Below are 18,071 nucleotides of genomic sequence, written 5' to 3' on the forward strand. Positions count from 1 at the left end.
CACGTCTTGACAGAAGTAAGGGCTGTGAGAGGAGCTGCCACTTGACCGAAATTACGAATGAAACGCCGATAGAAATTCGCGAAACCGAGAAAGCGCTGCAACTCGACACGTGACTTAGGGACGGGCCAATCGCTGACAGCATGGACCTTAGCGGGATCCATCTGAATGCCTTCAGCGGAAATAACAGAACCGAGAAATGTGACGGAGGAGACATGAAAAGCGCACTTCTCAGCCTTCACATAAAGACAATTCTCTAAAAGGCGCTGGAGAACACGTCGAACGTGCTGAACATGAATCTGGAGTGACGGTGAAAAAAATCAGGATATCGTCAAGGTAAACGAAAACAAAGATGTTCAGCATGTCTCTCAGTACATCATTCACTAATGCCTGAAAGACAGCTGGAGCATTAGCGAGACCGAACGGCAGAACCCGGTATTCAAAATGCCCTAACGGAGTGTTAAACGCCGTTTTCCACTCGTCCCCCTCCCTGATGCGCACGAGATGGTAAGCGTTACGAAGGTCCAACTTAGTAAAGAACCTGGCTCCCTGCAGAATCTCGAAGGCTGACGACATAAGGGGAAGCGGATAACGATTCTTAACCGTTATGTCATTCAGCCCTCGATAATCCACGCAGGGGCGCAGGGTACCGTCCTTCTTCTTAACAAAAAAACCCCGCTCCGGCGGGAGAGGAAGAAGGCACAACGGTACCGGCGTCGAGAGCAACAGACAGATAATCTTCGAGAGCCTTACGTTCGGGAGCCGACAGAGAGTATAGTCTACCCCGGGGGGGAGTGGTCCCCGGAAGGAGATCAATACTACAATCATACGACCGGTGAGGAGGAAGGGAGGTGGCTCTGGACCGACTGAAGACCATGCGCAGATCATGATGTTCCTCCGGCACCCCTGTCAAATCACCAGGTTCCTCCTGTGAAGAGGGGACAGAAGAAACAGGAGGGATAGCAGACATTAAACATTTCACATGACAAGAAACGTTCCAGGATAGGATAGAATTACTAGACCAATTAATAGAAGGATTATGACACACTAGCCAGGGATGACCCAAAACAACAGGTGTAAAAGGTGAACGAAAAATCAAAAAAGAAATGGTCTCACTATGGTTACCAGATACTGTGAGGGTTAAAGGTAGTGTTTCACATAATATACTGGGAAGAGGACTACCATCCAAGGCGAACATGGCCGTGGGCTCCCCTAACTGTCTGAGAGGAATGTCATGTTCCCGAGCCCATGCTTCGTCCATAAAACAGCCCTCAGCCCCAGAGTCTATCAAGGCACTGCAGGAAGCTGCCGAACCGGTCCAGCGTAGATGGACCGACAAGGTAGTACAGGATCTTGATGGAGAGACCTGAGTAGTAGCGCTCACCAGTAGCCCTCCGCTTACTGATGAGCTCTGGCTTTTACTGGACATGAAATGACAAAATGTCCAGCAGAACCGCAATAGAGACAGACAGAGGCGGTTGGTGATTCTCCGTTCCCTCTCCTTAGTCGAGATGCGAATACCTCCCAGCTGCATGGGCTCAACACCTGAGCCAGTGGGGGGAGATGGTAGTGATGCGGAGAGGGGGGACACTGTTAACGCGAGCTCTCTTCCACGAGCTCGGTGACGAAGATCTACCCGTCGTTCTATGCGGATGGCGAGTTCAATCAAACAATCCACGCTGGAAGGAACCTCCCGGGAGAGAATCTCATCCTTAACCTCAGCGTGGAGTCCCTCCAGAAAACGAGCGAGCAACGCCGGCTCGTTCCAGTCACTGGAGGCAGCAAGAGTGCGAAACTCTATAGAGTAATCCGTTATGGATCGATCACCTTGACATAGGGAAGCCAGGGCCCTGGAAGCCTCCTTCCCAAAAACTGAACGATCAAAAACCCGTATCATCTCCTCTTTAAAGTTCTGATACTCGTTAGTACACTCAGCCCTTGCCTCCCAGATTGCCGTGCCCCACTCACGAGCCCGTCCAGTAAGGAGAGATATGACGTAGGCGTACGAGCTCTACCCCTTGAGTATGTGTTGGGCTGGAGAGAGAACACAATATCACACTGGGTGAGAAACGAGCGGCATTCAGTGGGCTGCCCAGAGTAACACGGTGGGTTATTAATTCTGGGTTCCGGAGACTCGGAAGACCAGGAAGTAGCTGGTGGATCGAGACGGAGATTGTGAAACTGTCTTGAGAGGTCGGAGACCTGAGCGGCCAGGGTCTCAACGGCATGACGAGCAGCAGACAATTCCTGCTCGTGTCTGCCGAGCATCGCTCCCTGGATCTCGACGGCTGAGTTGCGAGGATCCGTAGTCGCTGGGTCCATTCTTGGTCGGATCCTTCTGTTATGCAGGTGAGTGAGGACCCAAAAGCGACTTAACAGAAACTGAGTTTATTCAAGTCCAAACAGAAAATAACAAATCCTGAATCCTTAACAGGAAATGTCCAAACGGGGATAACAGAAATCCTCTAGTTTGTAGAGGGGAATAACAGGATAAGCGGCCACAGACTGCAGGTCCCTTCGGGTAGGCGCAGGCCGTAGCTGACAGAGACACCTGCTCACACGCAGCATCTGATGAAGGCAAAACACGACAGGACGGAACAAGAACACAGCACAGCAAACAAGGATCCGACAAGGACAGAAGCAGAAACAGAGAGAGAAATAGAGACTTAATCAGAGGGCAAAATAGGGGACAGGTGTGAAAGAGTAAACGAGGTCGTTAGGAGAATGAGGAACAGCTGGGAGCAGGAACGGAACGATAGAGAGAGAGAGGGATAGAGAGAGGGAAAAAAACCTAATAAGACCAGCAGGGGGAAACTAATAGAAGAGAAAGCACAGGGACAAGACATGACAATATATGACAATACATGACACTTTTAGCCACGACCCCGTGAAGCATAAGATATTACAGTTTTGAATATCCCGTTGGTAGTTTAATCTTCCGCGTAGGTCATCAATTTTATTCTCCAAAGATTGCACGTTTGAGAGCAGAGTGGAAGGAAGTGGGGGTTTATTCAAAGAGTAAATACATCCACAACTCAACAGGGAAATCAACAAAGATGATAAGGTCATTCATAATCAAAGGTAAATGGAGAGGTGGGGTGTATGTTGAATGGAGAAGTACTTACTTTTTCATCTCTTGTCAAGGTCCGCTCCAGTTCAGCTCCAGTTCAGCTAGTCAAAATTTTGGACACACCTACTCATTCAAGGGCTTTTCTTTATTTTTTCCTATTTTCTACATTGTGGAATAATAGTGAAGACATCAAAACTATGAAATAACACATGGAATCATGTAGTAACCAAAATATATTTTATATTTGAGACTCTTCAAAGTAGCCACCCTTTGCCTTGATGACAGCTTTGCACACTCTTGGCATTCTCTCAAACAGCTTCATGAGGTAGTCACCTGGAATGCATTTCAATTAACAGGTGTGCCTTGTTAAAAGTTAATGTGTGGAATTTATTTCCTTCTTAATGCGTTTGAGCCAATCAGTTGTGTTTGTGACAAGGTAGGGGGGTAGCCCTATTTGGTAAAAGACCAAGTCCATATTATGGCAAGAACGGCTGAAATAAGCAAAGAGAAACGACAGTCCATCAACACTTTAAGACATGAATGTCAGTCAATCCGGAAAATGTCAAGAAGTTTCTTCAATTGCAGTCGCAAAAACCATTAAGCGCTATGATGAAACTGCCTCTCTTGAGGACTGTCACAGGAAAGGATGACCCAGAGACCCAAAGGAAGACCCACAGACATTAGACCATTGAAATCTGTGCTTTGGTCTGAATGAGTCCAAATTTGAGATTGTTGGTTCCAACAGCTGTGTCTTTGTTAGATACAGAGTAGGTGAACGCATGTGTGGTTCCCATCGTGAAGCATGGAGGAGGAGGTGTGATGTGTGGAGGTGCTTTCCTGAATACACTCAGTGATTTATTTAGAATTCAAGGCAAACTTAACCAGCATGACTACCACAGCATTCTGCAGAGATATGCCGTCCCGTCTGATTTGTGTTTAGTGGGACTCTAATTTGTTTTTCAACAGGACAATGACCCAACATACCTAATTATTTGGCTATTTGACCAAGAAGGAGAGTGATGGAGTGCTGCATCAGATGATCTGGCCTCCACAACCCCCCAACCTCAACACACTTGTTGGCTGCTTTTCCTTTAATCTGCGGTCCAACTCATTCCAAACCATCTCCATTAGGTTGAACTTAGGTGATTGTGGAGGCCAGGTCATCTGATGCAGCACTCTAATAGCCCTTACACAGCCTGGAGGTGTGTTGGGTCATTGTCCATTGACCGCTGCAGAATGCTGCGGTAGCCATTCTGGTTGAACTCTAAATAAATCACTGAGTGTCACCAGCAAAGCACCCCCACACCTCCTCCTCCATGCTTCACAGTGGGAAGCACACATACAGAGATCTTCTGTTCACCTACTCTTTGTCTAACAAAGACACAGCGGTTGGAACCAAAAATCTCAAATTTAGACTCATCACACCAAAGGACAGATTTCCATCGGTCTAATGTCCAGGTGTGTATAAACTTTTGACCAGTACTGTATCGCTGTACCCACCGAGGGGCCATACACCTTGACACTCTTTGTTAAGGGTTGAACATGTCTGTAGTACCTTTCTAGAGACCAAATCATACAGTGTGTGAAAGAGGGGAAGTGTTACCTCAGGAACCATTTCTGTGCAAGGAGGAGAGGGTTTTCCAAAGCCCTGGTTGAAGAAGAGTTCACTAATAGTGACATCCTAATTGGTGGTGTTATTATTGGTGTTATAAAAATGAACTGATTCAAAGACGTACATTGTTTTGAGTCATTACCATTTCAAATAGTGTTATTGTGGCACTGAAGATATAGCGTCCGATCCCTTGTCCCTGTAGGGGAGTATCAGGGGTGTAGTAAGTCATGTTGGAGTAGGAATGAGTGGCGCTGAAGATTTAACTGCCATAACCCTCTGTAGAATGTCAACTCCCAGGCTCCCTCTGGGGGCCTCCATTGGATTTATTTTCCGTAACAGTTCTATCTGTGTTTTGCTAATGGTGAACTGGATTTCTGGCACAATCACCCCTTCTGACCAATAAAGAGCTGCAGCGCCAGTGGTTGGAGGAGCTGAGGTGGAGGTGGCTTGAGAGGTGATGGTGGTTGAAGCTGGGGCAGTGAGAGCGCACTTCCCCGCTCACCACCCCTGAACTGCTCCATGAAGGCACAGATACGTACATCTCACCCGGGATGGTACTCTGTAGCTGGTGATGGCCGCTTCGAATGACTCCATGACTGTGGCACTCAGAGGCCTTCAGAAAGTTTTCCTCTTATAGTGACACCATTCTGTTTTTATTATTGATAACATTATTACATATTAAACATTTATTGCACACAGTCCATGCAACATATTATGTGACACATTTGTACTCCTGAACTTATTCAGCCATGCCATAACAAAGGGGTTGAATACTTATTGACTTAAGATATTTCAGGTTTTCATTTTTAAATCAAATTAATTAGTAAAACATTCTAAAACATAATTCCACTTTAACATTAAGGGGTATTGTGTGTAGGCCACTGTCGAAGTCTCAATTTAATTTATTTTAAATTCAGGTTGTACCAAAAGAAAATATGGAAAAAGTCAAGAGGTGTAAAGAGACTGTATACCCCGGAATAGGGACAGAATTATTTTATTACCATATAACCAGATAAATCATTTGTTTTTTACGATGTTAAGATTGTAAAAATGTGATCAGGAGGCCTAAGCGTTTACACTTACCGGATCAGCTTATGTTTGCCATCGATGTGCCACAACGAATTTGGGCCTGCAACTCTATACTACCGACGGTGTAGCCACTGCTGCATGGCTCTCCTGAAAGCTTCCTGGGAGTTGACAAGGATCAGACTCTGTCTGACCCTCCCCTGCTGGACTAACACCTTTGTTAGAGGAATTAAATTCCTATATGTTTATTACCCAATTAAATTAATACACAAAGCCCATTTCTAAGGATTTGTAAGAAGCGTATTTAAATGAAATGGGCGGAGACCAGTCTCAAAATCAAGCACTAGCGTTTATTCTCCAGAGTACTGAACATATACGATTTACAACAGGTTATAAACTGAAAATGACGTCATTAGTTTTCGAACTGTCCCGTCTCTCCTCCACTCCGGTACAATGGCAGTATAGTTCTCAAGCCTTCCTACATCGTCTCTCACCAATTTAGATAAGCATTCTAGCCAGTCTGACGATAAATTCATTCGTTTCTACCAAGGAACAGACAGTCATTGTTCTAATTCTTGATTATAATTACACACATTATATTCAGTACTAGGATTAAAATAAAATTCATACATCTATACAGTAACATAATAGTTCATGACCATCTGATCATTTATCACTCCAGTGTTAATCTGCAAAATTGTAATTATTCGCCTACCTCATGCCTTTTGCACACAATGTATATAGACTCCCCTTTTTTTCCTACTGTGTTATTGACTTGTTAATTGTTTACTCCATGTGTAACTCTGTGTTGTCTGTTCACACTACTATGCTTTATCTTGGCCAGGTCGCAGTTGCAAATGAGAACTTGTTCTCAACTAGCCTACCTGGTTAAATAAAGGTGAAATAAAAATAAAAAATAAAATAAAATTAGTCAGTCCTGATTGAAATGTATACATAATTAGTCATTATTGATTTTTAAAAAATCCCTTAACAACCTTCTCCTCTTAAGCATGCCCTCACAGACTAAGAACCAAGTTCTTAATTCTGTCCTATCAGCTCTTTGATCCTCTCATCCATCTGAGCATCTGACAACAGTGAGTAGGACCTGAAGAGCTGAAAATGGCTAAATACCAACAAAACACAAAAGCATGTTTCCGTATGTTGCATTAAAAATGGCTAATATTGTGTTGATTCGATCACAATTCCCACAGTAAAGACACACTTTGATAGTGTTAACTAACAGGGAAAACTCTAGAGAGTTGAGTGAAGTTCAAGCTCTGCTTCTCTTTGCAGGCTGATATTTCTTCTGTGCAGCAGTCTTGGGGAGCTGCTCACCTGTGCACAGCTTAGAGGGAACATTGTTCATCAATGGTCAGCACGGTTCCATTATGTGACGATGATTGCATAACACCTTAGAAGCTTAGAAGGAAATTGTTTCCCAATGTTTCTTAAGTTTCTCTCCATTGCCATGCAGTTAGCAATCATTTTGAATGGCCATGTCATATGTTAGTCGTTGTTACTCAATTCTCTCCTTTGCATACCTTGTTCATGCCATGAAAAGATTATGTAGAAGTTTAAGATTTTGTGTTGGCAATGGATGGAACATTTGTGTTTCCTGTTTGATCATTTGAATGACGATAAAACATTATAACATTTGTATGGGAGAGATGTGACGTAAGTCGGCACAAGCACCTTATGTTTAAGACAACCTTATGTAGGCATTATGACAGAACATTCAATAAAGTTTTTCCAAATGTACTGTTTACAGTGATGATTTTTCATCTGTCATCCAGACATGCAGGATAGCTGACAACCTACAGGTGGCTTACTACAGCTGACATCCCTATGAAAACAACTGTAGCAGCCCAGTGATGAGAGCAGCACTATGGCCCCTCAGATGAATGGCACATGGACATAGTGTGAATGCTGCTAGAGTCAGGGTGTACTGTATAATTCTGCCATTGGCTAAATCTGCTGTCAATCTCCACCACAATGTCCTCTCAATCAACCTACATTTGAGTTTATCACAGTGCAACCTGATCTGAAAGATGAATTCATAATAACTTGATTTGTAAAGCTCTTTCAAACATTATGCTCAAAGCAAAGTAACATGTTCTGTTTCCTGGGGAAAAAATCCCTCAACCTATGTGCATTCAGGTTTTGCAGGTTTTGTGTGTATCTATGAAAGTGGAACTGACAGTGCTTTAACTACTTTGCAAATATGAAACAAACAAGACAATCATAATATCAGTGAAAAATAACAAATTCCCAGTTTATGCATTAGAGGTTTTAAAAACAGGTACTTTTTTACTCAAAATTGCATGCGTGCGGTAAGCGCGGTAAGATATTGTTGGCAGAATAGACGGATGCAGTTCAATGCATGATTAATATAATTCACCAATACATTTCCTGGTAGTTTCTTGGTAGGTTGTAAATTAATAGCTGGCACAGTACATTGTTTGCTGTTTTCTGCCTCCACCCATTCAGGACGCACTGTATCAGTTTCAATATCTCAAAATGTTGAACAAAAACAGACGACTATAACTAAGGTCTGGTCCTAGGTAGCTCAGTTGGTAGAGCACGGTACGTGTATAGCCAGGGCAGTGGGTTTGATTCCTGCAACCATCTGTAGGTAAAATGTATGCATGCATGAGTAAGTTGTTTTGAATAAAAGTGTCTGCTAAATGGCTTATATATGATATATATATATATATATATATATGCAGGGAATGTCAATACAATCAAACCAGGAAGGGGAATGATCACAAGTCAGTCATAATGTGGCTAATAAGTTAGCAAAACATACAGTTGAAGTCAAAGTTTACATACACCTTAGCCAAATACATTGAAACTCAGTTTTTCACAATTCCTGACATTTGATCCAAGTAAAAATTCCCTGTCTTAGGTCAGTTAGGATCACCACTTCATTTTAAGAATGTGAAATGTCAGAATAATAGTTGAGAGAATGATTTCTTTCAGCTTTTATTTCTTTCATCACATTCCTAGTGGGTCTGACGTTTACATACTCTCAATTAGTATTTGGTAGCATTGCCTTTAAATTGTTTAACTTGGGTCAAACATTTCGGGTAGCCTTCCACAAGCTTCCCACAATAAATTGGGTGAATTTTGGCACATTCCTCCTGACAGAGCTGGTGTAACTGAATCAGGTTTGTAAGGCCTCCTTGCTCGCACACACTTTTTCAGTTCTGCCCACAAATTTTCTATAGGATTGAGGTCAGTGCTCTGTGATGGCCACTCCAATACCTTGACTTTGTTGTCCTTAAGCCATTTTGCAACAACTTTGGAAGTATGATTGGGGTATTTTGTCCATTTGGAAGACCCATTTGCAACCAAGCTTTAACTTCCTGACTGATGTCTTGAGATGTTGCTTCAATATATCCACATAATTTTCCTCCTCGTGATGCCATCTATTTTGTGAAGTGCACCAGTTCCTCCTGCAGCAAAGCACCCCCACAACATGATGCTGCCACCCCCGTGCTTCACAGTTGGCATGGTGTTCTTCGCCTTGCAAGCCTCCCACTTTTCCCTCCAAACATAACAATGGTCATTATGGTTAAACAGTTCTATGTTTGTTCCATCAGACCAGAGGACATTTCTCCAAAATCTACAATCTTTGTCTCCATATGCAGTTGCAAACCGTAGTCTGGTTATTTTATGGCGGTTTTGGAGCAGAGGCTTCTTCCTGCTGAGCGGCCTTTCAGGTTATGCCGATTTCAAACTTGTTTTACGGTGGATATATATTATTTTGTACCTGTTTCCTTTCCTATATATACTTTTGTTCCTGTTCATCTCTTGGAGACAGAATGTCTCCTTCCTGAGCGGTATGATGGCTGTGTGGTCCCATAGTGTTTATACTTGCATACTATTGTTTGTACAGATGAAGGTGGTACCTTCAGGCGTTTGGAAATTGCTCCCAAGGATGAACCAGACTTGTGGAGGTCTACATTTTTTTCTGAGGTCTTGGCTGATTTTCCCATGATGTCAAGCAAAGAGGAACTGAGCTTGAAGGTAGGCCTTGAAATACATCCACAGGTACACCTCCAATTGACTCAAAAAATGTCAATTAGCCTAACAGAAGCTTCTAAAGCCATGAAATCTCTCAAGCTGTTTAAAGGTACTGTCAACTTAGTGCATGTACACTTCTGACCCACTGACATATATATTATTTCACTTATAATTCACTGTATCACAATACAGTGAATTATAAGTGAAATAATCTATATGTAAACAATTGTTGGAAAAATGACTTGTGCCATGCACAAAGAAGATGTCCTAACTGACTTGCCAAAACTATAGTTTGTTAACAAGAAATTTGTGGAGTGGTTGAAAAACAAGTTTTAATGACTCCAACCTAAGTGTATGTAAACTTCCGTATGTCAAACAAAAGGCTTGCAAGCTGAAAAGGACACACCAGCTAATATAAATGAGTCATCGACTATATGTGCACTTGCATCGGTGAATTCAGCTTTAACTGCTGCTTTTATGTGTCCCATTTACAGCGCACAGAGGAGTGAAAGGGTACGGACACATGCCATAGTCTTAGCTAGGCTACTAAAATGTTGCAGTCTGGCTTTGGTTTTTAAATCTTGCCAATGAATAACCAAAAAATAAAACCTGCAACAAAACATGCAAAGTAGAAATATGGACGTGTACTCTGAGCATGCGCTGACCAACTGGCAAATGCTTCACTGACATGTTCAACCTGTTCCTGACTGAGTCTATAATAACAACATGTTCCAAGCAGACCACCATAGTCCATGTGCCCAAGATCACTAAGGTAACTTGCCTAAATGACAACCGAGCCGTAGCACTCACGTCTGTGGCCATGAAGTGCTTCGAAACGCAGGTCATGGCTCACATCAACACCATCATCCCAGAAACCCTAGACCCACTTCAATTTGCATACCGCCCCAACAGATCCACAGATGATGCAATCTCTATTGCACTCCACACTACTCTTTCACACTTGGACAAAAGGAACACCTTCGTGAGAATGCTATTCATTGACTACAACTCAGCATTCATCACCATAGTGACCTCAAAGCTCACCACTAAGATAAGGACCCTGTGACTAAACATTTCCCTCTGCAACTGGATCCTATACTTCCTGATGGGCCATCCCCCAGGTGGTAAGGGTAGGTAACAACACATCTGCCACTCTGATCCTCAACATGGGGGCCCCTCAGGGGTGCGTGCTCAGTCCACTCCTCATGACTGCATGGCCAGGTTGAGAGCTTAAAGTTCCTTGGTGTCCACATCACCAACAAACTAATATGGTCCAATCACACCAAGACAGTTGTGAAGAGGGCATTACTATGCCTATTCCTATTCCTCCTCGGGAGACTGTAAAGATTTGGCATGGGTCCTCAAATCCTCAAAAGGTTCTACAGCTGCACCATCGAGAGCATCCTGACTGGTTGCATCACTGCTTGGTATGGCAACTGCTCAGCCTCCGACTTCAAGGCACTACAGAGGGTAATGCATAAAGCCCAGTACGTCACTGGGGCAAAGCTACCTGCCATCCAGGACCTCTACACCAGGCGGTGTCAGAGGAAGGCCCTAAAAATTGGCAAAGACTCCAGCCACTCTAGTCATAGACTCTTCTCTCTGCTACCGCATGGCAAGCAGTACCGGAGTGCCAAATCTAGGTCCAAAAAAGGGTCTTAACAGCTTCTACCCCCAATCCATAAGACTCCTGAACAGCTAGTCAAATGGCTACACAGATTATTTGCATTGCCCCCCCCCTACCTACATATACATATACATATTACCAAAATTACCTTGACTAACCTGTACCCCCACACATTGACTCTGTGCCAGTACATTTACCATATATTTTAGTTGTTAATCAAATGTATTTGGCATCGATCAAATGGGTGGGCAGGCAAGATCTCATTCAGATTACAAAACATGGGTTGGGGCGAGCAGGCATTGGCAGGCAAGCCGAAGAAGGACGAGCAGGATACTATTCCCCATTGTTTCAGTGCCATGTTGATGACCAACTAGCTTTACAAGTTTGATCTAATATCTAATTTCTAATTATCTAATATTCCCTCATTAGATTTTCTCTCGCTCTGGCTAATATTAATTTTTGATCTTGTTGATGTGCATACGCAACTGAGGTAGAGATAGCTTACCTTTTCATGGTTGTTTGAGCAATAGGACTGTGAAGTTCAAAAATGTAAGAGGACTTCTGTAGCATTTACATATTTGCAGAAATCCATTCATGTGTATCTTGTGGCTTTTGGCAAATGTGTTCTAACGATCTAAAGCTCCTGCTACTTTCAGTTTCTCTTTTCTCGTCCTCCTGGTGTTGGCCCCTGCCTATCCTGACTCCAAGCCCGCCTGCCTGCCTGCCTGACCACACTGCCTGTCCTGGACCCTGAGCCTACCTGCCGTCCTATACCTTTTTGCTCCACCTCTGGATTTACCGACCTCTACCTGCCTTGACCTGTCGTTTCCCTGCCCCTGTTACAATAAACATTGTTGCTTCACACAGTCGGCACTTGGGTCTTACTTTGGTACCTGATATGTTCTCTGTAAGCATTCAGAAAGGGTGCACGTTTAAGACTTCTTTGATCTATATAGCATGTTTTTTTGAATGAAAATGTTATTTCTCTATAATAAAACAAACTATAAATAAGAGAATAGATTATAGTAATCGGTAAAAAGGGTGTAGTTATTTTACAGAACATGTTTTTTTGAATGAAAATGTTATTTCTCTATAATAAAACAAACTATAAATAAGAGAATAGATGATAGTAATCGGTAAAAAAGGGTGTAGTTATTTTACAGAACATATTTTTTTTCAGGGCTACAGGCGGAATGTGAATGAGGAAACAACAGTAGGCCATAATTGCCACACTGTACTTTCCTGGCAGGAACTAGATTCAATCTGTTCTGCCCTAACCTGCGATAACCAACAACTGCATAGCAGTGTCATAGTTTTTATTTAGCAGATGTCAGAGGTGTATCTGCATTGGAGCTGTTAAATCAGCAAGTAGCCTTGCTACAAGTTCGAACTGGAATGTGTGTTGTAATCTACTCCTCAATGAGGCTGATATGAGTCCAGATGATTATTTCACTTTGTGACACCGATTTGACAGCTTCAACACAGTCACCTCCAACATCGCCTAAAAAAAACAATGAAACTGCTATTCAGTTGTCAGTTATTGCTGGTTAGCGGTACAACTGTTTGAATCTAGGCCTGTACTCAAAGGGGGCAACATGCAAAAATATTTAGTATCTCAATGTGGTTTCAGAGCATTTCGTATTATTATGTACATAAAACTGACACAACATTTTGTATTGATATGTTCCATTTCGTATGGTATGTATTCATTTTCAGGGATAATGTAATTAGCATGCTGACTGCAGGAATGTCTACCAGAGTTGTTGCCATGGAATTTAACGTTGTTTAGAGAATTTTGCACTATGTCCAACCGACCACAGAACCTCAGACCATATGTAACCACGCCAGTCCAAGACCTCCACATCTCCACAGCCCAGGACCTCCACATCGGTCTTTTTCACCTGCAAGATTGTCTGAGACCAGCCAACCTAACAGCTGATGAAACTGTGGGTTTGGACAACTGGAAGAACTTCTGCACAAACTTTCAGAAACCATCTCAGGGTAGATCATTTGAGTGCTAATCGTCCTCACCAGGGTCTTGACCTGACTGCAGTTCTAACCGACTTCAGTACCGGGCAGATGGCAGACAGGGTGTATGGAGTCGTGCAGAGATACCGTGACTAGATCCCGAGGACCATTGTCGTGCCATTAATCCGCCACCATCCCCTGTTTCAGGTGAATAATGCACGGCCCAATTCGCAAGTATCTATACACAGTTCCTGGACACTGAAAATGTAAAAGTTCTTCCATGGTCTGCATACTCACCAGACATGTCACCCATTGACCATGTTTTAGATACTATGGATTGACGGGTACAACAGCGTGTTCCACTTCCCGCCAATATCCACCAACTTCACACAGCCACTGAAGAGGAGTGGAACAACATTCCACAGGCCACAATCAACAGCATGATCAAATCTATGTGAAGGAGACGTGTCATGCTGCATGAGGCAAATGGTGGTCACACCAGATACATACTGGTTTTCTGATCCAGGGCAATACACTTGTGACCAACAAATAGTAGTCCCAGTCATGTGAAACCCAAAGATTAGGGCCTAATTAAAGTATTTCAATTGACTGATTTCTCAATTAACTCTGTAAAATCATTGAAATGGTTGGATTTACATTTTTGTTCAGTGTATGTAACAATACCAAATTGAACATATCATACTAATTTGAGTGACCCAGATTTATATTAACTATTTACATCTGGTCTATGAGACAAGTCTGAGTAACTAGTTCCAGAGCCTTTTTGATTTGTGCGAACTTATTCAATATTAAAGTTTGCTTTTACAAGACGAAATGGTTTCGTTGATCACACAAGTTCAGTTTCCTGAGACCTGCAACTTAAAATACTGTGTTGGCTTAAGATACATATTTCCCAGTATGCCTGTAAAGAAGTACCTCATTTTATTACATGTACTTGTCAAGGACTTGTTTACAATTCAAACATACATTTGATGCATTTAACCAGATACAGCAAAACATCTGGCTATATTTTCATAATTAGTGAGATTGTTGTTCCTGTTTATCTGGTCCTGGTTAGTCAAGATAGAATTGAAACATCTCACTATCTGGTCCAATAATTGGATCATGGCTGAAACAAGAAAGAGTCAACGTGGAATCTAAGTACAACCCTAATTTACAACATTTTAGCAACAGTCATTGTCAATATCACTTGCTATTTCACAACTTGTCTGACTCAGAAGAAGGTTTTGGTCAACTCAAAATGTGAATTGCATGCAACACTTTGCTCAAAAACTTGGGTGAAGTAAAAAAAAGTTGTGGAATATTTTTTTGTTAGGCCACCCTGAATGTTTTTACAGTTTAACCAACAATTAGCTTGCTGTCCAGCTAGATCTTAGAATCATACTGCTGAGGCATTCCCCCCCACACACAAATAAACTACTATTGTGAGTGCTACATCTTCCTTCTCATTATGTCTGGAGACAGGTCTGATCACCATGGCAGCAAACATCATAGTCCACCAACAGGTGGCAGCACCTTCTATGTAAGCATGTCACTATAAGGTCTACACCGGTTGTATTTGTTGCATGTGACAAATAACATTTGATTTGAACACTGGCCACTGACTCCTTTCAGGATTTGAATTCCTGTGAGTATCCATGGGACATCATATCCCATCTGCTCCTAAGCTCAAGGTATTCTGTCTTAAAATATCGGCACCACTTATAAGAGTTGTCTTGTTGTTGCTCTCTCTGTTGATGAGGTGTTTCTGTGTGCAGGTTGCTATGAATTCTGGTGCTGTCCTTGCTTTGCCTGCTCCACCACGGGAGTGTTTGGAGAGAGTACCTATCTGCCCTTAATGGACTTCATGGGCCTTGCTTGCATGCTTGCCTTTGGGGTGCCCATCATTGTTTCACCCGCAAGTCTGTCCGTGCGGGTTGCTGTACATCACAAATATGGCATTCAGGTGTAATGTTTCCCATTACAATTAGACATTACATGAAAGTTGTTCTTGCAGATACACATTTTGTGTTAGGAGTATTATGTGTGTTCTGTTTACGTGTGTGTGATAGTGTTAAACAAGTGTGTCTGTGTAGGTCCACAGGGAAGCCTCTTTGAGGACATCTTGGTGTCCTGCTTCTGTGCCTGTTGCTCGTGGTGTCAGATGGCCAGGGAGATCAACAAGCACAAGAAGGGCTGCACTTTCACAACCACCCAGCCTATGGCCATCCATCTGCAGCCTCCAACCATGACCAACTCAAACGTGTCCTACACAACCAATCAACAGAGCTATGTCATAACTGATCCACAGTCCCCCAACCAACAGAGCTACGTCATAACCGATCCACCAGTCCCCCAACCAACAGAGCTACGTCATGACCGGCCTACAGTCCCCAAACCAACAGAGCTACGTCATAACCGATCCACCAGTCCCCCAACCAACAGAGCTATGTCATAACCGATCCACCAGTCCCCCAACCAACAGAGCTACATCATGACCGGCCTACAGTTCCCCAACCAACCGAGCTATGTCATAACCGGCCTACAGTCCCCCAACCAACAGAGCTACATCATCATCTCTTCAGTAGGTCCTATGATTGAGTGTAGTCTGGCCCAGGGGTGTGAAGTTGAACGGAAAGGCACTGGAGCAGCGAACCGCCCTTGCTGTCTCTGCTTGGCTGGTTCCCATCTCTCCACTGGGATTCTCTGCCTCTAACCCTATTACAGAGGCTGAGTCACTGATGTGATCTTCCTGTCAGGGTTGGCGCCCCCCTCGGGTTCGTGCCGTGGGGGAGATCTTTGTGGGCTATACTCGGCCTTGTTTCAGGGTAGTTGAAAATATCCCTCTAGTGGTGTGGGGGCTGTGCTTTGGTAAAGTGGGTCGGGTTATATCTTGCCTGGTTGGTCATGTCTCCCGACCCCCGTCTCAGCCTCCAGTATTTATCCTGCCCTAGTTTATGTGTCAGGGGGCTAGGGTCAGTCTATTATATCTGGAGTGTTTCTTCTGTCTTATCCAGTGTCCTGTGTGATTTTAAGTATGATCCCTCTAATTCTCTCTGTCTCCCTCGGATGACCTGAGCCCTAGGACCATGCCTCAGGACTACCTGGTCTGATGACTCATTACTGTCCCCAGTCCACCTGGTCGTGCTGCTGCTCCAGTTTCAACTGTTCTGCCTGCGGCTATCGAACCCTGACCTGTTCACCAGACGTGCTACCTTGACCCGGACCTGCCGTTTTTGACTCTCTCTCTGAATGATCGACTATGAAAAGCAAACTGACATTTACTCCTGAGGTGCTGAACTGGGCTTTCTAAATAAATCTGATTGATTGATTAATGACCGGCCCACCAGTCCTCCAACCAACAGAGCTAAGTCATGAACAGCCCACAGTCCTCCAACATGGCTGAGATGCCCCCCGGGATGATGGCAGGGCCCCCTGAGATGGCCAGAGGGGGTCATATGAAGATGGCATTTGACAAAAAATGAATTAGATTGATGAAAATGTGTTTTTATATGGTTTATAGTCTGAGGTTTATTCGATGGTAATAAAGTAATTCATATTGTGTTTCTCTTCTATTGGACTGTTACTTATTTTATAATGTTAACCAAACATCTTGGTCTATTAGAATTTACATTAATATTTGTCATTGAGTAAGAATGACAAATACGTTTACGTAAACATTGAAGCAGGAATTGTTAAGTACTTTGCAAAACCTTGCATTTGTGAAAGTGTCCTTTTAAATCAAATTAGCTGGGGAGAAAGGGCTCACATTCAGAGAGGGATCTAGGGTTTCGCCAGTTTATAGGGGCTATTTCCCAATGAGGGATTAGACTGTAGTTCTAAATGGAGAACATTTGAGTAATTTAGCAGACGCTCTGATCCAGAGTGACTTACAGTTAGAGCATTCATCTTAACATAGCTAGGTGGGACAACCACATATCACAGGTATAGTAAGTACAATTTTCCTAAATAAAATACTTATCGGCAAAGTCAGAGGTAGAAAGGGGGGAATTTGGTCAGGGTGAGGGGGATTTATGAGGGGAAATTATTTAAAGATACTCTTTGAAGACGCAAGGTTTCAAGTGCTTTCGGGGGAGGTGGGCAGGGAATATGTACTAGCTTCAGGGGGAAGCTGGTTCCACCATTGGGGTGTCAGGACAGAGAAGTGCTTGGACTGGGCTGAGCGCAAGCTGCCAAGAGGGCCAAGAGACCTGAGGTAGTAGAACGGAGGGGCAAATAGTCTTGCTCTTCTGTAGGCAAGCACCATGGTATTGTAGTGGATGTATGCTTCAAATGGAAGTCAGTGGAGTGGGCAGAGAAGTGGGGTGACATGGGAGAACATGGGAAGGTTGAAAACTAGGCAGGCTGCAGCATAAGTTGCAGGGGTTTGATGGAACAAGAGAGGAAGCCAGCCAATGCCAAGTAGCAGTAGTCCAGACGGGAGAAGATAAGAGCCTGGATTAGGAACTGCGCCACTTTTTAGGGTCTTACTCTACAGATGTTGTAGAGCATGAACCTGCAGGACAGTGTCACTGCTTTGATGTTTGCAGAGAACGACAGGGTGTGTTGTCCAGGGTCACGCCAAGGTTCTTTGGAGGGCAACATTGTGGAATTGTCAACCATGATGGAGATGTTTTTGAGTGGCCAGGCATTCCCTGGGAGGAAGAGCAGTTCCGTCTTGTCGAGGTTGAGCTTGAGGTAGTGGGCAGACATCCAAGCAGAGATATCTGCCAGGCACACAGAGA

General features: G+C 43.5%; 1 pseudogene; it reads left to right on the top strand.

The window, feature by feature from the left end:
- Nucleotides 1-14,816: 14,816 nt before the first annotated feature.
- LOC118384841 (uncharacterized) lies at nt 14,817-16,811 on the top strand (annotated as a pseudogene).
- Nucleotides 16,812-18,071: the final 1,260 nt, after the last annotated feature.

This window comes from Oncorhynchus keta, chromosome 6, assembly GCF_023373465.1.
Source record: "Oncorhynchus keta strain PuntledgeMale-10-30-2019 chromosome 6, Oket_V2, whole genome shotgun sequence".
Lineage (NCBI taxonomy): Eukaryota > Metazoa > Chordata > Actinopteri > Salmoniformes > Salmonidae > Oncorhynchus > Oncorhynchus keta.